This window comes from Ochlerotatus camptorhynchus, unplaced genomic scaffold (genome assembly GCF_037179485.1).
Source record: "Ochlerotatus camptorhynchus isolate MF236.1 unplaced genomic scaffold, CSIRO-AGI_Acam_v1.1 ptg000196l, whole genome shotgun sequence".
NCBI lineage: Eukaryota > Metazoa > Arthropoda > Insecta > Diptera > Culicidae > Ochlerotatus > Ochlerotatus camptorhynchus.
Genome location: NW_027040686.1, coordinates 351316 through 372936, shown reverse-complemented (window position 1 = coordinate 372936; position 21621 = coordinate 351316). Strand labels below are relative to the sequence as shown.

At 37.9% G+C, this 21621-nt stretch overlaps 1 protein-coding gene across 1 annotated transcript in view; it reads left to right on the top strand.

The window, feature by feature from the left end:
* The window catches only part of pip (pipe), a 474881-nt gene that overhangs the window by 304920 nt on the left and 148340 nt on the right, over positions 1-21621 (top strand). The window lies entirely within an intron of this gene.

Genomic DNA, 21621 nt, shown 5'->3' with positions numbered 1-21621 from the left:
TTAACTACAACTTTTGTCCATTACTCAAATCTGTAGCTCTTATGTATCACGAATTAGAGCGGGCAGAACATTCACTGAAAAACAGTAGTGGATTCTGTTCGCTCTGGCTCTTCATGCATAAGAAATACGGATTTGAGTTGTTAACAAAAGTTAAAGCTAATAACAAAACCTAAAAAACCTTTATATATTATTTTGCGGAATTCTGTTCATGAAAAAAGTTAGGGGCAAATGAATGTAAATGAATGCAAATGATTTTCCATGCCTGATCCCAAGTAACATTGCAAGTTTTATCGACGTTTTAAAGCATTCTACAAGTCTAAATCGTGGTCTACAGAACCCTCATAAAATCAAAATTGCTACTTGGGTTATAAACTTATGTGTATTTTCCCCGTGCTAAGGGCGTACTTTATAGAGGATCATCATTAATATCGTATGATCTTCAAGAGATATAAATGTATTTATATAACAATATTCTAAATTCCTAGAAGATGGCTTTCTAGAGCAATTCGAAACAAAAGATATAGAGCTAAAAATCTAAATTTTTCAAGCAGACCCTAATTCCATTCTGAAAAATTACTCTAAAATGAGATCTTTAAGCAGTGATGTCAAAAAATCGCTTCTAGCGATCAATGAATACGCACGCACCTGCTAAAAGATTTATTGGCATCATCATACGCTAGCGATGCAATCTGACTCTTAACACTAATACTCAGAGAGCATTTCGAACAGTGAGTTACCAAGATCTCAAGAGAGCAAGACGATAACAACATCATTGCTGTGTGCACCAACGATACATTATTTATACTACGCAAGGCTTGTTATGAGTGCACGTTACAAGCTATAGATCTCAATGCGTACAGCTGAGTACAATAAGTTGTCCGGATTATGTACAACTGATGAACAACCGTGATTAGATCATAATCATTGCCATAATGATCATTTCTGCGAATTAGGAAAGACGCATGTATTCGCGTTGATGGCATTGGTTCTTTCGGTGAAGTGAAAAAGAAAGGAACAGTTCACCGTGTTCCATAAAAAAAAAATTGACAGTAGCTTATGTGATTTTACTGTAGGAGTAAAGAGTTACAGAGCCATCGTCAAGATAAATGTCGCTCTCTTCTCTTTGAGACCCAAATCTGACGTTTGTGTGGATGGTGTCTGCTCGAATTTGCATTCATTAGCAATAGCACTTGTTAAAATGACGTTTCGAGCAGTTAAAATGACGTTTACTACCACTCGAACTTTGAAATAAAACATTATTTTGAGATTTTTTCTTCTAGAACCACGAGAAAGTAGCCAACATTTATGCGTTTCTTAAAAAATCGCTGTTAGAAAGTCACGCCAAAACTGCTTGACAAAGTGGTCAATTATAAATCCCATTTTCCGCTATGGTTGGTTTATACGGTTCATTTCGGTGCTCAACTCACTATAATTGCGGATTGAGCGACATACACATTTTTGGCGTTGAAACTAGCATTCCAACTCAGCGTATGCGGGTAACGTCAATTATGCTGATAAAAAGTTACATGAATTGAGATAAGTGATTTTAGATGAACCTCATATCCTCTACTATAGTTAAAAGCATCTCAATTAAACCCGCTTTGTAGGACAGAACTATCAGATGAACTACCGAGCCAGATGTGCGCTATTCACAGGTGAGGTGAGGACACTAGTCGACTCTTTCATTCTCATCTTGTTCTAATACAGCAACAGACGTTACGCATTAGAGTTCGGGTTTGCACTGGGTTGGAGCTGTTTCCAACCTGGGAAAAAACAAATTCGCTATTGCTCTGTAACCCCAAACTGCCAAAGAATGCTACCCACAGAGAGACACTCACTCTCGTCTCGTAAAATGAGCACATGTTGCGATTTGTGGATATAACGAGCGAAAAGGGTAACTCACTTCTCTGAGCTTGACTCAGTCTAACAATGTATTTGTTATCTGTGAGTTGCCTATGCAATAACGTATTTTCAAGATGGAAGAGGACTTATAGTTGGTCATACACACCAAATTTCAGATTCGAAAACCAGCAAAACGGATTACTGGAACAAGATCAGCAAACCATGAATTTTACCGAAAATCAGCTAACAATTGTTTTTTACTGAATACTACAGAAAACATGAGTGATCTGCTGGAAATCAATGAAGAGCTGTCAAAGTGTTAGCGTCACAAGCAATCAAAAATTAAAATGGGTGTCTATAGGTTGCCGCGAATGTATATCTCAAATTCTTTGGTGATTTAAAATGGTAAGTTGCCCAGTAATTCATGTATGAATATTGTTAATATACTTTAATACATGCCGAACTTACGTGTTTACTAGGTTGATCTCAACAACTATCAAGAAACATGCTCCCGGCTTGCTAAGAATAATTTTCTCTCAAGGACCTACCTAATAACTCGTCTAATACGATGGAGATAGAGGTATCAGCCCATAACAAATAAATTGAAGTGAAAACTGACAGCACCAAATTAATTAATCATGGAAAAACGCATGCAATATTTTTTTTTAATAATAAAGAAAATATTCAAGAACACCCATCACGCTAATAATGAAAAAAAAATCTTTTCTGATATTTTCAGCAAAATCCTCGCAAATGTCAGATTTTTGGATTGCTGAAAAAATCGGTAAAAAATATTGCTGGAATTCTTACTGATTTTAAGTAAAATGTTGTCATTTTGACAGAAGTTGAAATTGCTGGTAGATTCAGCAGCATTATTTTGCTGAAAAGTTTGCTGATCATTCATCAAGTCCAAAATCAGCAAAACTTTGCTGATTTTCAGCGATTTAAATTTGGTGTGTAGTTTGTACAGATCATGATCTGTACAGTTTACGACAAACTGGAAATCGTATCATGCTCGCTTGATTCCCATCACTGCCTTTAAAAGATAGATAAAATCAAGAGCAAATTTTCATTACGTCGAATGTAACAAAGGTAAACAAAGTCGAGCTATCAGTGTCAATCGATGCTCTTGCTATTACACTATATACTGTCCGAATGTCACATCCCATTTTTAAATTTATTTACCAGTCGAATTGCTTTTTGACGTAATCACCTTCCGATCAAAATAGTTTTCGATGTTACTTAAGTCACCCGATTTCTATGGAGATGCCGTTTGCCTTAAGTAACAGCACTGAGAAACCCGTGAAAAGTGTACTTTCGTCGTTTCGCTTTCTCATTATTAAAGTGAATAAATCGAACTGTTTGTTGCTAAGATGATTTCGGTGGTCCTAAAATGATGAATGGGCTGCACGTAAGGAGGCGTAATTGATAATTCTTCCGAATATCCTGGTAAATACACTTTGACTTAAGTAACAATAGGGGCCACCAAACGACGTATAATAACTTTTGACTCAAAAACCAGTATTTCTTAGCATGAAAGCTAGCGTTTTGCCTTTGTATGATTAAAACCCGGCTAAATATGTTAAACATTGCTATCACTATGAGATTATATGTGTTTAATTGGAAATAGGAATAACTTTTCGGTCATCAAAACAAAACTTTATTTTTCTCGGATCGGTGCGAATGTTACTTACGACATAATGAAAATTTGCCGTTGAAATTATTATTCCACAAAGTTGCCTAAATTTAACTGAGCAACAACTTTTCTGAACGGCGCATTTCATTATTTCAAAACAAGTTTGTTTTTGAACATTAATTATTTTGTGGGTCACTCTAATTTTTACAAGCACCAAGATAAAGGAATTTTCAAGCACAAAAACTTACAAAAGAGTTCTATGTCTACTATTCTGGTTAAATTCCCATTTTGGACGACTCAGTGGACTTTAGCGTACAAGCAAGTTTATCGTAGTATTAAATCTTCACTAGAAAATTTTCTAGCCACAGTGTCTTTGTAGAAGCCAACTTTGATAAAAAATATAGCTAATTTAAAAATTACAATCTTTTTAAAAACACCTTCCGAAGACCATATTACAGAATCAGTTTATGCAGTGAATCATTACAATTTATGTTTGCCAAATCAGTACTGCTGACACATCCACCTAACGAAATCTTAGGTGCCCATCTTTCATTTGAGGGAAGTTTGAAAATGTTTTACCAGGGGTCATTTTTCCAAACATTGTTTGTGCTTAAATGGACATGAAAATAAAATACTGGACATCCTTTACTAGTCTCATATGAAAGACTTTCGTTTGGTGGCTGATTTATTATGATTAAAATTCCTCTGATTTTTTTTGTTTTGAATTTTATGCGATGTATTGTTTTACGAACATTATTTATTTATTTATTTATGTTATGTGCACAGTCAACAGGTTACAACACTCCCAATGACTAACTTAAATTAAATAACATGTAAAAATAACAACAAATAGGTAGGACTATTTTTTATCATACCTCTAGCCAATTTAAAATCGAAACACTCCAAACTTGATAAGTTTGTGCATTCCATAATTAGTCCTAGATCTAGCTTTATTGAGAAACGTATGGGAACAAAGGGCACGTCTGCGGATGCTCACGTTCAGCTGACTACATTGGATTTGTGCAAGTCGCTGACGAAAGAGACTTTGTTTTCTTTTTATATGATTCTCCAAATAAGTGAATACTATGCATTTAAATTCAATTAAAGCATCAGAGGATGAAATAATGGGCCTAAAATGTGTCATACTCTTCATACTTTAATAATGGGAATATTTCCTTCTTTGAATTGCTATTTTAAAAACTCGTGGTAATGGAATTCAGGATAAGCGCCATTCTGGTTAACGGGTCATTCGGGGTAATGTCATAGAGTCAAAATAGTGCGAAAATAACTCTCAACGTGAAAAAGTTTAATTCCATACTATTACTAAGATAATAAGATGATTGACTAATCGTGTCGTGACTCTGTTAAAAGTTCGTATGCAGACTCTATGCCATATTATACCATTTTATACCAGTTATATAGTAGATACCTAAATGACGGGAAGCTTCGGTAGCATTTTTTTAAAAAGCAAACTTACCAAAGCAAGTAGATATTTCGTGAATGAATTCCAATCCAAACAACCTCTTTGATATGTTGATTAAAAAACTATTATATTTATCACTTGTTCAGTTCACTCTTATCAGCAGTTGTACCTAAATCAAGCGATAACATTTATCCGATTAAACCCATTTTTTTTCGATTTCAAATTTCTCCATTATTCCGAATAGTTCAAACTCCTTCAAAATTGTCTAAAACTCCCCCTTTACTTCCAATACTCCACCTACCAACCATTGACCAAACAAAATAAACACCCAAGACCTGCTCCATTTGCAGCCCATTCCCAGTTCCAAAAATGGCTAACCACTTGAAACAATTCCCAAGTGTGTATTTATATGGGAACTGCTAAGCTAAACAAACTCCCAACACCTTCAGACCATGGGATTCTTGTCGGGCTGTGTGCAAAACCTGGCACCCCTGGTAGCGCACAAATCTTATTAATTTACATAAATTTGTCTTCTAGCTGCTACCAGCTGTCTAGTGTTGTACCTACATACTAACCTATCTGCATTATACATTCATTGCAGTTCTGTTGTTCCAAGAGCTCAGTTTGCCAGCATGTTTTGAGCGGTGGCATTATTGCTGGAAATGGTATGTTGTGTACCTTTCCGGGATGGGGGATGGGCGATTGGGAAAAACGGCTTCAATTGGGTCCTTCCGGATCGCTGGGAAAGAGCTTTTGGGGGATAGGTCGAAACATGTGCGGATCACCTACCCATTCGCACATGTAGCCATGACGACGACCATACGAAATCGGGTAAACCCCCTTCGAAAATGAAAATAAATGATTGCAGTTTCCATTCGGTTTTCTGTAGCCATTTGGAGCAATTGTGCGAAACCTCGGACGAGGCGAGGGAGTTATGACTACCTTGCAGGTGAATTCTCTTCCACAGACGTAGGCGTATTCAGGTTTTTTGGATGCCTGGAATGCTCTGCATGGGAGTTCTGAACCCGCTCATGAGTTCATTGTAAGTGAGAATGCCTGTCATAACAGGGGCTCCCAAGAACGATATTGATTAAGGAGGTCTGCCTGAGGTGTAGTGGATTTAGGGACTAACGCCTTATCGGTTTGAGTTCAGCAGCTCCGAGCGATGCCATGGTAGCTAATTGCTGTGACATAATTGCCTACAAATTGCATTGAACTTTACATGACAAAAGTCAACAAAACCGGAACCGGCTGTCGTCGTCGTCCTGTGAGAAATTGGTTTACTAGCCCAGCTGAGAAAACCCAGATAGTGGCCTGAATCCAAGTTATGAATTACACAGCGTTACGTAACAATCAACCTTCAATACGAGCTAACCCAGCTAGACAATGTTGTGACCAGTGGGTGATTCTACAAGAAGAGCTTATGGTCGGCCCCTGGCCGGTGTAAGAAAACAAATGTTCCATCGCACAATTGAAGCACATGGCACAATGGGGGTATTCTCATGACGACGATACTTGCCAGTGTGACCAACACTGCACAACAACAGCAACAAAAAGTGCGGAGGTGCTTGAATAATGACCGAAGGCGGCCGGCGTGGAGATGACGATCGCAAATAAAAACAGCCGCATCGCAGAGTGGCAGCTCAGCATTAATTAATTACCGTTTTTCGACCATGTTACAGATCCAAAACCGCCAAATGCCATCGCCGCCGTCGTCGTCTGAGGATGAGAATGCAAGTGGCGAGGGTAGATGGTTTTCCATGAAATATGTTTTATGGCATGGAGCGAGACCTTCCGCATGTTTCACTTGGAGAAGTGATTCGGATGGTCAGAGTGCATTTTTTTTTTCACGATTTGGGTCAGTTGTAAACTGATCATGCATATAGGAGAATGCCTACTTCACAGATGATGGCATTTGTCTTAATGGCTTAGAAGGTTCAAAATGGAATGCAGCTGCGTTCCGTTTTTGACAGCGCAATCATCCATCCAATTCCGCAATTGGAATCATTATGTGTAGAGCTTTTTCCTTGATTTGTTTTTCGTCAATCTTGTTTTCCATACTGAGCACCAATGCTACCAACACCAGGGAGGCAACTCCCACACCCAGACTCTACCTATCGATTCATCGACGCATGAACTGGGGACTAACGGCTTTGCTTAACGGCGTGATCAGAGATTTTATGCCTCGAAAAATCCTGGCGGCGCCGACTGGAATTGAACCCAGGCTCTTTGGATTGTGTGTAGGGTTGATGGACTATTAAGTCAAATCATCTTTAAATTTTATATAAATGTGATGACATAACTAAAAATCCAGGCTAGCTCATAAGAACGCCAAAATGGCCTTGTTTATGCAGGTTTTGTAATCAGATTAAGAATGTTCCACAGTCAGGAATATAAATCGTGTACTCCTGTACTGCTCAAGAACAACCATTTTTAATATGTAAGCTGTATTTAAACAAGATCAATTTTTCTAATGATTGGCCTTAAAGTAGCCCTGAATCCTGAGAGGACAGTCTCGGAATACTATAAAATCCGCAGTAGGAATTCACATAGTCGAAATTAGCCTTAATGGGTTAATTTGTAAAATATCTATCATAAATATAAAAGTTTCACGTGCAGGTACTATACTATACTCTTTTTCTTTTCCGCATTTCAAGCTTATTACTTATCGCATATTATCTTATTGCGTGCTCTCAACTTACTTTTCTAGATGCACTTCTACAGTTATTAGTTGAGAAATTTCGATGCCTGCACCTTTTTGCATTAGTAGTGTGACAAGTACAAGCATAATCTATGCCCAGGGAAGTCAAGAAATTATCCAACCCGAAAAATTCCTAAACCAGACTAGGAATTGAACCTAGCCACCACCAGCATGGTTTTGCTTTGTAGCTGCACCGTTACCGATTGAGCTAAGGGAGGCCATAGTACTATACTATATTAAACTATACCATACTATACTATACTATACTATACTATACTATACTATACTATACTATACTATACTATACTATACTATACTATACTATACTATACTATACTATACTAAAGGCTGGAACGCGCAAAAATTGGTCGACAAAAAAATCGTTTTTCAAGTCAAAATTCATATCTCAAAAATCTTCTTATTTTTCTTTTGGTAGTTCAATTCATATATTTAAAGGAAAAAAATCTTCGTTTATTCTTTTGGTTTGCCAAATCCGAACTGTAGTGCCTTTCGCTTGACCCCTTCCATTAAATTTTGCTCAGTGGTCTCATCAACCTTATTCGCCGCCGCTCGTTTTCCATGGATTTATTAGTTTTTTGAGATTCCGTTTGACCAAGGCCCAATACCGTTCGATAGGGCGAAGTTCTGGGCTGTTGCGGTCTTTGGGTACCACAACCACGTTTTTCGCATCATACCACTCGATTGCCTTTTTCCTATAGTGGCAGCTCGCCAAGTCCGGCCAGACAGCATAGGTCTATTATGTTGCTTTAGGAATTGTTGCAGCCGCTTTTCCAGGCACTCCTGGACGTAGATCTCTCGATTGATGGTTCCCGTAGTAAAGAAAATGTCGCTTTTTAGACCACACGTGCATATGGCCTGCCAGATGAGATATTTTTTCGGGAACTTCGATAGTTTTATGCTTTTGAAAATTTCAGCCACCTTCCCTTTTCCTGATGTGGTATAAAACTCCTGTCCCGGAAGAGATGCTTGAAATCCACCTCCACATAAGTTTCGTCGTCCATGACGACACAGTCGAACTTTGTGAGCAGATTCGTATACAGCTTTTGGGACTGCTGTTTTGCCGACGTGTTTTGTAATCTCGGTTCGCCACCTTCACCTTCTTAAACGTCGGCAACCCGGCTCGTTTCTTGACCGGCTGCACAGTAGTATGGGAGCCATTGCTTGCCAGCGACGTCCCGGATGGAGAGGTTAGGATTTCGCTTATATTTCACCGCCACCTTCTTCGTCGTCGCTGCCACGTCCGGATTACGATTGCCGCCGCTTCCAGGCTTCCTGGCGGTCAACAGACGCTCCCCGAACACCTTTAAAACGTTTGTCACGGGCGATTTGGCCAAATCCAAAAAATTGCCAACTTGGCGTGTGAGAACGTCGAATTCTCTTGCTGCGCGAGCAAAATTTTGATACGCTGCTCCTCTTGCTTGGACGTCATCTTGAAAACTGGGAAGCAAACGGTGAAAACTCATCATAGCAACCATTGTATATACACACAACTTCCAAATGCAGCATTTCAGTTTTTTATGCATTTTTAACAGAAATACACCAATTTGAAGTTGACAAATTTTTGCGCGTTCCAGACTTTATACTATACTATACTATACTATACTATACTATACTATACTATACTATACTATTCTATACTATACTATACTATACTATACTATACTATACAAATAAACTTAATTCTTTTTTTACGCGATCTATAATTGCATCCAAATTTTATACAAAAACAAAGTAAAATATAGTGGTAGGTATTTAAAATTCTGTATCTGTAAAACGAATTCCAAGATTTTTTTTATTTTGCAGAAATTTAATTTTGAAAATATGTATGTTTACAGACTGTGCCTATTGAAGCACTAAGTGCTCCGACCAGCCTCGAATAGTTATTCGTGATGCTGCTCTTAAATTTGATATATGGTAAAATGGAATTAAATTGTCACCAATAGCAGATTAAATTTGACAAGTTCTACAATTGAAAATTTATTCCCAATCCCAATTGGATCGTGAAAATTGTTGTATTTCTGAAAATGGTTTTCACTGACTTTTTGTTATTCTCTGGTGTTCTACAATTTTTGCCAATTTTCAAGTGTCCATTATTTTAAGTACCCTTAAAGATTGCATTGCTCGTGGGCATGATGTAAAAATAAATTATAAATTTTGAAGATATACTCTTTGAGATATTTCAGTTATTAACAGAAAAAGAGAATGATTAGTAATTTCCATTTAATTCCACTATAATATTATTATTTTCAGTTCACTAACTTATTTGATAAAGCTCAACCGAATTAACTTCACAGAGCCGAGGATTCTTGTTCACTATACAATACATCTTAAAGCTATAATCAAAACTCACAACACAACAAACATTTTATCTTTCGTTATCCAATAAGCCTCCTCCACCAGAACGGGAGCCGCTTCCAGTGGTTTCATTGTATAGCAGATTCGCCAACGGGGGTCAGAGCGCTTTTATTGCAGCAATGGACGCAAAACGTGGTCAGCACTCACACATTCATCACGAAACTGTTGCTTTCCAAAGTCGACGAAGCATCGACTGAAAGAACTGCTGATGAAGAACAATGAGGAGGACCACACAATGGTTGCTTCCGAGTAAACAGACGATCACTTGACGACACACATTGAGAGTGGTCTGCTTCTGTCGACAGCCGAGTGAACACTGTCCATATTATTATTTGTCGAGTATTACTAAAATACACTGACTAAATCTGCACATTGTAGACGAAATACGCGTATCTGGCAAGGATAAGCAAATAAAGTAGTGGAATTAATTGGTACTTCTACTAGTCCTTCTCCCTTTCTTTATTCAGGTAGTTATTTCACTAAGACGCCCACATTTATCAGGATTCAGTTTCCAACACTTTAATGAATTTCTACTCAAAACTATTAAAAAAGATTACCGTCTATGTTTTTCCCAGAAAAAACTTTACTAGTTTAAAAACTTTTTCTCAAACAGTATTGCGGGCAGAAGTGACGTTTTAGTACTACAGTTTTTAAAAAATGTCAAAGATGCCATTTTGAAATACAAAATAACAAGATTCAAATTGGCCGAATTTTTGCAAAATGTGAAATGGCAATCGCCCATAACACATAATTATGCAAAGTTTTATGCAAATCGGTGAAGGTCGAGTCTGCTACTACACTGCACGGGGAAATGTAAGATTCTATTACAGATTTGCCCGAAAAGTATGCAGCATTTGCAATGTTTCACGACATAAACCGATTCTGTAGTGTTGTCGCCGGAAGGATTTCAAATTATTTTGTAATTTTTAGGTAAGCTTATTTTTCGAACAAAGTTTGTTTCACCAAAAACACTGCTTCTAGAAAACCATCTCGTGAAGGTTTTATACAATAATATACATTCAGGAAAAAAATTGCTTGTACGCTACAGCTTATTGCAAGAAATGTTGCAGAAGATGTAATAAATCAAACCTTACATTGGGTGTAAGAGACATTTGTTTTGCGTGTAATACTACTACTGCTACTACTATTACTATTCGAGGAGTAGCCACTGCACCTATTTTCAGTTGTAGAACCAACAACAACACCAACTAGCTGACCGAATCTACCATCCCCCCAATCAAAGCTCAAGTAATTGCTATTCAAGTCACAAATTCTCCCACTCTGCACCGACCAACAATGCTCCACTGGACCTGCTACTGTAAGTTACCAACTGCTGCAAGTTTAACCTCCAGAACAAGTACACCAAATGAATGTGTCGGAGATGCTCCCGGTCCACCGACCAACCCCCAAGATTGAAACCATCCAGGCGAGAGCCGTTGATGATACGTACGATTGTTGCGGTTTCTGGCTAACCACCCTTCCACTCGCCTTGAACTTTCTATTCTATTATGAACTTTTTCGTCCAGAGATTAGAAAAGGGCTTTTACCGGAGAAGGTAACTATGTGGTAGCCAACACTGCACCAGTCAGTTCAGTAGGTATGTGTGTCTTTCTACTGGCACGATTAACGGGTTTTGACTGGGCAACAGTCAGGAGTTCAACTCGAGAAAATGCTTCCGGAATACTGAGTAGGTGAATCCCAAGCCAAAAGGGCTCAAACATTCTATACCTATATGGGTTTTTATGGGGCTAAAATTCAGCCGCACTAACAAGTTGAGAGATACTTGATTCTAAAATGCACTGTGCTAGAAAGAGAGAGAGAGAGAGAGTGTGTGGTGGTAATGAGTAACTAGTTACAGAAGCTTTCTGCTCATTCAATAGAAGTTGAATTCAAAGGGCCAGCTTGAACTTGCTCTGCGAGCTTTCAGCCCAGCATACCTCTACATCTAACAGTCGTACGAATCGTGTGTGTAGAGAAATAGTGGCATTCCATTATCAACGGTTCAGTACACCCGAGATGGATAGCCATCGGAAAGGGCCATCAATTGTTTCACCTTTGCCAATCCCCACTGGTAGGCAGGGCAAGGCAAGGAGATGGATTAAAGCATATAAATCATTCTCATTAAGCTCCTGGGTGGTATGCTGATATGTGGGAGATGGACGCAGAGGTACTCTTCTATAATAGCTCTGGCGGTTATAATTGTCTGATCATGGCTGGCTTCTCTGTGTTCAATTAATTAATCCAGCCAAGTCCCCACTAACCATTGTTTGGATGATTAACGTACAAGCTTTAATCAACAGCTCTGTAAAAGTGGTCCATTGAGGCTATTTGTTGAAGATTTTTTTCCGATAAGCTTTTTATCGTTTGTGTGTAATAAATCAATTTATAATCGTTTTTGCAGCACATGAAATTGTCCATTCAACCACAATTAAAATGCATTGAAGTTGTTCAATGGTTCTCGGAAATCATTAACCCATAAAACAACAGCCATTTGAATACCTATCCAACATCGATTGAAGTCTTCGTTCGTGCCCCTTTCACAAATCATCGGGCGTATGGAAATATCAAATGCTTAAAATTTTCCACTAACTTATACTACATAAACAGAGAGTGTCCCCCTTTTCCATACAGACCTCAAGATTCTCGAGGCAATTTTTGTGTAGAAAACTGCAGCACCGCCTCCGATCGTCCTTGGAAAGATTTCCTCCCTCCGGACGTACCTGTTTCTTTTCGGATTACAAAGCCTCAGAAATTCCCCATCGTCGTCGTCGTCGTCGTCGTCGTGGGCCGAAGCTTCCCATTTGGAATACCGAACAGATTCTTTTCCCGGCTGGTGCTCCGACTTTGTTTTCTTTTGTTCCGGAGGTGGAATTACAATTACCTTCCGCCAAACAGTCAACCAGCACGTCCCGGCCACGGTTGAATGTTGTGTGCCAGTGTTCTCCGGACGAAAACTAAATACAGAACAAAACGAGGGAAAAAATGTCGGCACAAAAGGTGTACACCAGGAACGGGAAAGTAATCCCTTTGCAAAGTCTCCTAGCGAGGAAGTTTCGCTTCTCAGGATTTTTTTTTATATCTCGAAGCTAAGTTTTTCCGCTTCTTTGCAATTCTGTGTGCAAGACTAAGAGGCTCCTTCATGGTGCAGTGAGTAAACGGAAACAAATTAAGAAACAACATAACTTATGAATATTGGAACATTGAAAGTTGGGCACATGAATGTTTTACAATTGGAAATGGAAAATACGAACATTTATAATTAGACATTTAAAAATTGGACAGTTTGAAATTAGACAAAAGGTGATTCGACAGTTGAAAATGTTATAATAGCCCAGCGCAGTAGAGAGCAAGACTCGAATGCCCTAAAATATATTCATAAGACTATAATATAAATTAAAATGGATGAAGTGAAAGTTGGACGGTAGAAAATTGTACAATTGAAAATAACATAATTAAATAAAGGACAATTTAATATTGAACTAGATCTAAATCTATAACTTGCCAACTAAAACACTAGCACTCTAGAGCAATCCAACTTCCAACTGTGCCTGTGAAATCTCCTCAAGATCGCAAAGAAAAATAAAACTTTTCCAGACGCGTAGTTTCTTTTCAACCACACCTGCCATTGTCTAGCGGGCAGATTTAGGGGAGTTTTTTTTTTGTTGTCCTTCTCCAGAACAGAAGAAAAAGAAAAGCCTGCAGCAGTGTAGCAGCAACCCACTACAGCTAACCAGCCAACCAGTGTGAAAGCTGTCGAACTCTGTTTGGGTGGGTGACGCCACAAAGCAGGGGTTGATTGGAACATATTCCGGGGTGCGATAATATGCCGTGTGCTAATGTGTGAAGCAAACAAATCTCCCTGCAAATTTGGAAGCAGAAACCAAATCGCCCGGCAATTGTGTAACTTATGAAAGAGTGGCTTAATTTAACACTTCTTCGAACCATTACCTGGCTTGAATTTGTTTCCACTTTTCACCTCGTTTTTCTGAATGGGGTCGAGGGAGAAAAAAAAGTGCGGTCGATTGTGTAATATCAATTTCGAATGCGTGATGTGTACTTATGCCCTTTTTTTCGAGGTCCATCATCATCATCATCATCATGATTATTTGTATCATTAGCTAGCAGCGTCAGTAGCACTCGGTAAGTCCAGTGGATTTCAAGTGAGAAAATGAATTGAATAAGCACATGTATAATGAATTTCAATCTTCCATCCAGATAGGTCTCCACTTTTTTGTGGAATTAAATCGGAAGAGGCTATTATAGCATTGATGGTTGTGCAAGCTAATAAGAGATATCCCTACACCTGGTGTTCGTGGAGTATGTAGCTAAATGTTTTCAATTAGATTCAGTCGTCGTTCACGATGCACTCTGAGTTGTTTTAATTATAGGTGCACTACATAGTTAAATAGCAAAACGTTCCTTGATAATACTTAACTATCTTCCTCATCTAGGATTGTTCAGAAAAAAAAATCGTACACTGGATTTCCGTCGAGTCGACTATGTTGCGATTAGTGCTGCTATTTCCGGTATCGACTGGCGACCATTAGAATTAGCTGGATGTGTTGACGATGCCGTTAAATATTTCAATCAAATGATTTGGGATATCATGACTGAATTTGTACCTATTGCCCGCCCCACCCCAAAACCACGTGGTCTAACGGTCACTTGTGTCGACTGAAACGGTATAGGGCTAAATCGCTACGAAGATACTGCAAAAACGTTCGAACTGGAGTTCAACCGCACAAGTAACGACTATAGGAAATGTAACAGATTCCTGTATCGACGATATGTCTTCCGTACGCAATCATCTTTTCGCAGAAATCCAAAGCGTTTCTGGTCGTTTGTAAACTCTAAAAAGAACGAAGTCGGTTTGCCATTGTCAGTTCATCTCGGTGAGCAATCAAGTCAAATCAAGTCACGATTGCTATAAGCGATTCTCCAACAGATGCATTTGAGCTCCGTCCGTTTCACACCAGTTAACATACCGTCAATCTAGCTCTTCAAAACTCTCGATTGCTGCCAGACCAGACGGCATTCCTGCGTCCGTTCTGAAGCTGTGTTCGGAGTTTCGGAGTCGTTCCTCTGTCACTACAGGAGAGTAAATTTCCTGAGGCGTGGACATTTTCGTATATGTTCCGCGTCCACGAGAAAGACGATAAAAGGAATGTCTAGGTTTACGGAGGCATCGCATCACTATGTTGCTGCTCCAAAGTATTCGAGATCATCATCAATGAGGCGCTCTTCAGCTCTTGTAAAAATTACATCTCCACGGCTCAGCATGGATTCTACCCAAAACGGTCAGTTACAATTAATTTTACCGAATTTGTGTCACTCTGCGGTCAGACCATGGACTCTAGTGGACAAATCGACGCGGTTTACACTGATCTCAAGGCTGCATTTGACCGAGTAGACCTCAACATTCCTTTGAGCAAGCTTGAGAAACTCTGAGTGTCTAGATCCTTCATCTCGTGGTTCAAATCTTACCTTACGAACCGTTCGCTTTGCGTTAAGATTGGAGCTTCTCGTTCTGAAGTGTTCACGAACGTTTCCAGGTTTCCCCAAGGAAGTAATCTGGGACCCCTTCTGTTTTCGCTTTTCGTCAACATACCAAGCATACTGGATAGCCAGATTTGAGGGTGTACAGAGAAAGTTTGTTCGCTACGCGCTTCGTCATCTGCCTTGGCGTGACACGGCTAACTTGCCGTCTTACGTGGATCGCTGTCGTCTGCTTGGAATTGACACCTTGGAACAAAGAAGACAGAACACTCAAGCTGTGTTTGCTGCTAAGATCATTACCAGCGAGATTGATTCCCCCGCATTACTTCGGCAGCGTAATTTTGTAGGCAGCTCTTAATAGGCAATATGGGTTGAATGAACCTATCCGTACCGTTGCTAATGCGTTTAATGACGTCTATGCATTATTGGACTTTAATGTGCCGTTAACTGTTTTTATTAGAAGACAACCCTGAATTGGAACGTGTTCTGTTTTTGTTTTAATTATATTTTTTTAATGTATTAAGACAACCATATTTCAGATGAATCATTGAAACAATAAATAAATTAATTAATTAATCTTAAAAAGGCTCTGCAGAGCAGAAAGGCTTTATTACAATTTAACAATTGTTTTAACACGGTTACGAAACATTTCAAGCTGATTACTTATAGCATATTAGCTTATAGCGTGCTCTCACCTTAGTGTTCTAGATGCGCTTCGACAGTTATAGAAATAAAAGTTCACATATACAGTGACTTTAATCAGCTTAGTATTGACTTCATTCCAGACACTGAAAATGAGGACATCTTACTCCCAGTATTGTTGGGGAAAACGAAACATTGCAGTCTATTTTTTACAAAAACTGCAAGTTTAGGGCTCAATCAAATCAATAATGTAAAAAATCAGCAAAACTATTATTTAGATTATTTTATTGACAAATATTCATGAAGACTTCTGCGTGACCGAATCATTAACTCCGTTATGGAAAAATCAAGCGTTTCACACAGCAATTGAGTTTTCCTTATTTGTACATGAATATCAAAGACCGCACAATTGTGAATATGAAGAGGTTTTTGAGTATCACTCGGCAAATTACGACAGCATAAGGCACAGATTAGTTAGTGTAAATTAGCAAACGATTTTAAGGAATTAGGAAATGTCAAAAACGCTGTTGACGCCATCTACAAAATATTATTTGATGTAATACTTGAAGAAGTACCTTTAAAGAGAAGAAGGCGTCAGGGCAACTTAAAGCATCCAGTTTGGTTCAACAGACAAATCAAAAATTTAATAAACCGAAAACAGAAAGCACATAAAATTTATAACAGGTATAACAACAATGGTGATTTGGATAACTATTTGAAAATTTAAATATGGCCATTGATATTGCATTTGAAGAGTACAATGCAAGAACAGAACTTGAAATTAAATCTTGTCCAAAAAATTTCTTCAACTACGTTAAAACTAAATTAAAATCCGACAACTTTCCTTCGAGCATGAATTTGGACTAAAAGTAAGGTGATAACTCGGAAAAAAAATTGCATCTTTCTTTCAAGAAATCTTCACCACTTTCTCAGATGAAGATCGCGATCGGGAATATTTTTCATGCTTCCTTGAATTTCCAAGAGACATTATTTCTTCTTCTTCTTCTTCTTCTTCGCATTTCAAGCTTATTGCATATCGCATATTTAGCTTATTGCGTGCTCTCAACTTAGTGTTCTAGATGCACTTCCACAGTATTAATTGAGAGCTTTCGATGCCTGTACCATTTTTGCATTGGTATAATTGTGTGGTAAGTCCAATTATACTTTTATGCCCAGGGAAGTCGAGAAATTTTCCAACCCGAAAAATTCCTAGACTGGACCGGGAATTGAACCCAGCCACCTCCAGCATGGTCTTGCTTTGTAGCTGCGCCTTTACCGACTGAGCTAAGGGAGGCCCCTTGACATTAGTGTCAATCAAATCAAAATGGAGGACATTATGGTGGATTTATGAAATTTAGGCATCTCCAAAGGTTCAGGACCACCCATACTTATGAAAAGCTTAGCAATAGAACTTACGGTCCCACTGTTTTGGCTTTTTAATAAGTCGTTGGAATCTGGGAACTTCCCCGATACATAGAAAAGTTCTTTTTAGTGCCTATTTTTAAAAGCGGAAAAAATCTGACATACGTCATTACCGTGGGATTGCCATTACCTTTTGCATTCCAAAGATTTTTGAAGCAATCGTTAATGAAAAATTATTTCATCAACTCAAAAACAGAATCACTAACATGCAACATAGTTTCTTCAAAAACCATTAAACTAGTACAAATTTACTCGAATTTATTAACTATTCGCTGATTGCAATGGATAATGGAAACCACGTTGAAGCTCTATATACAGACTTCACTAAAGCATTTGATCGCATCGACATACCCTTGCTACTCTTCAAATTGCAAAAAATGGGAATTGAGCCAGGACTTCTCAAATGGCTCGATTCATATCTAACTAATCGTCAACATATAGTAAGATACTAAATTGAAGAAATCGGATCCCATTCAAGCCACTTTAGGGACTCCAAGCAAGACTCTCATTTAGGCCCCCTTTTGTTTAAACTATTTGTAAATGACATATCCTTCAATCTTAAAAACATAAAAGTTTTAATTTATGCCGATGACATGGAGCTCTTTCTAGAAATAAGGAACAAGGAAGACATCAGCACATTCCAGAATGAAATACACATGTTCTATAATTGGTGCAACAAAAGCCTTTTACAACTGAACGTAAACAATGTAATTCAAAAACTATTAGTAGAAAACGAAGCACACCAGATATTACAATCTTTGTAGGAAATCAACCGGTTGAAAAGGGTGAAAGAGTTTAGGAGTTATCATAGATTCCAATACTACAATCATCAACAGAGCATACAACATGCTTGGCTTTATTAAATTCTTAAGCTATGATTTTCATGATCCGTACACAATAAAAACACTGTACATTGCCTATGTGAGGTCAGTACTGGAATACTGCAGCATAGCTTGGTCACCTTATTCAATGACGCACGAGGAACGAATAGAATCGGTACAAAAGCAATTCTTATTGTTTGCACTTCGTAAATTAGGTTGGACAAGATTACCTCTTCCGTGCTTCATACGGTGCTCATCAACATACAAACATTAAAAGAGCGTCTTTGATTTGCAAACGATATCGTTTCGCATCGTATTGATTCAGAATTTTTTTAACATACCACCATCGTACAAATTATGCTAAATTAGGATCCTTAAATCAAATGATGGCTACTTACAACATGCACTGCGAAACTATTGACTTTACAATGACAAAAACCAAAGTAAAACACCACTTCAATTTTATTCGTAATTTTTACACGTAAAACTACAATATTATTAAGGCAAATGCTGCTTTATTTTTATTATTTTTTTTTATTCATTATTACCATTAAAAACAAATAATTAAATTATTAATATAACAAAACGGTGTACAAAAAATAAATAAATAAATAAAAAAAAGCAATTGAGAGCTTTCGATGCCTGTACCATTTTTGCACTAGTATAGTTGTGTGGTAAGAACAATCATACTCTATGCCATGGGGAGTCGAGAAATTTTCCAAGCCAAAAAATTCTTAATTCCCCGGGGATTAAACCAAACCACCTCCAGTATGGTTTTGCTTTATAGCTGCACCTTTACCTACTGAGCTAAGGGATGCCCGGATATTGTCACCGTTGCAATAGAAAATTAAACATGCCTTTTCTGTGAAGCATAAGCATTAACATATTAACTAAACACTACAAAATTTCGGTGCCCTTAGACCGACACAGGCAAGCGGCCCATATGATATAATGGATCAGTTGAAATAAATTAGAATACTAATTCAATCAAACGCACTTTTCGTCGAGATGCGTATGTTTCGGTTTTGGAATTTTTTTCTATCGATCTTAAGTAGGGCTCCTGTCTAGATGCGTGATGAACTAGCCTATGGCTAAAAATCACGATAATAAGAACGGAGTGCAAAAATCTTGTCCAGATGGTTTTCAGTAAAACATGAAATATGACAGGGCTCAAAGTATTATTTTCATAAATTACTGTATATTAAACGCTGTACTTCACATAGTGCAGGTAAGACCCAAAAAGGTAAAACCGACAATCATTATCAGAACATATCGCAAATCATAAATTAAATAAAGGTCGAGCAAATAGCCAAAATGCCAATTGCATTAGTTTTTGTGAGTGAGTCAATGAAGTCATTGTTTACAAAATCAGCAACGACGTTTTGGCTATTTGCTTGATGATGATAGGGATGTAATATTTGTGAGACGTAGTGAATTTCTAATATATTAACGCAAAAGTTTGTCCACAACGCTAATTTTCTTCTTTTTCTACTTGATCGACTGAAAATTGAATGACAAAAAAAAAAGAATGCTACCATGAGTGTGTAGGTAAGTGCATTATACACCAGGATGCACAGCGTGATCATCCTGATAAAAAGTGTTTTCATGCATGGATGTTTACTTCACTTTTAAAATAAAAAAAATTTACTGTGTAATTGAAATAATAACAAACATATTTTAAAAAAAAAAGCTAAAAATCCTAATAAAAATATAAAGAGTGAGAGAGAAGGATTAGTAATTTCCATTTAATTCCACTACCTACTAAGGTAGTGGAATTAAATGGAAATTACTAATCCAGCTCTCTATCTATCTCTTTATACAAGTATTCCACTAAGACGCCCGCATTCATCAGGATTAATAAAAATAATTAATAAAACTAAATAAAAATATAACCAAAACACCTGAAAAGACCTTTGGAAAAACCTACGTACCCAAGCAGACACGACAGTGATGTTTGGAATATTTGTCATTTATATATTGAATGACCAAACAACGTTAATTTTGGCAGCCAGAATCTGCCATTTTAAGAAAAAAAATCATCGCAAAATCGCTTTAAAAAGCAAATAAAGCGAAACAAGAAATTTCCAAGAGTAACACGGGGTTATTTCTTCAACATTCTCAAAAATTATCTTAGGAATTCTCTTGAGATTTCCTTCAAACTAGCATAAACTTCTGCAAAGATTTTATTTAACTATATTGATCATTAGATTCCAATGGAATTATTATCCATATTTTTGCAGCTCTCCTCAGAACTTCTCTTTGGTTAATCGATCGATCAAAATTTTAGAGATTTTCATTCGTAGGAGATCGTTAGGTGTAGTTTTTCAGGATTGTAGCAATATCATCATAAAGTTTACCTCACGGTTAATTCATAATAAATCCCCATCCGAATTTCTTTGGAATGCTCCTTTAAATTCCATCCGATTTTCTTTTGAGTTCGATTGAATACCACGCATAAACTCCAAAATAGTCTCAAAAATGGACTCGGCGACCTTCGGAGCCACCTGTTCACCGGCGTCGGCGCAATAAGTAAAGAACATCAATGCTGCAGAATGTCTTCCCACAAGCTATATAGATGACATTCTCGATAATTTCGAGAGGGAAGAGGAAGCGGTGCATGTTTCCTAACACAGCAAAAAAATAATTTTGATATCACATCAAAGTGGATGCACTACACTCATGTCGAAAATTTCATGTAATTTTTATGACCACATAAATAAACAAATGCAGTAAAAGCAGCGTAATGTCAGTTCATGCATTGTATTAATGATAATTTTGTCCTTTTTAGCAAGTAATATTACACCATATTTTCGACATGATTGTAGTGCATCCACTTTGACGTGATATCAAAATTATTTTTTTGCTGTGAAGAAGTGAGAACCATACACCAAAAGGGAGGTGTCCAACTCCGAAACTGGCTATCAAACAGCGCTACGAACTGAAGGAGGAGGAGACGTTGGAAAGCAAGATCCTTTGCTTAAGTCCAACAGACGGGAGCGACCGAGTATTAGGAATGCTGTAGCTCACGGTTGAAGATGAACTGCGGTTTTCGATCAAGATCTTCGATCCGTTGGGACTTCTGAGCGTATTCCGTGCTTTGTTTGCGCCTTTACCAACTGAGCTAAGGGAGGAATATTCGACTGATGGACCAGATGGACTGGACTGTTTCGCAAGATTAGTGACTAACGAATACCTCGCTGTTAGTTCACGAAAGCGACCACGCAAACATACGATCAACTTCAACATCACATCTTCGTTGATG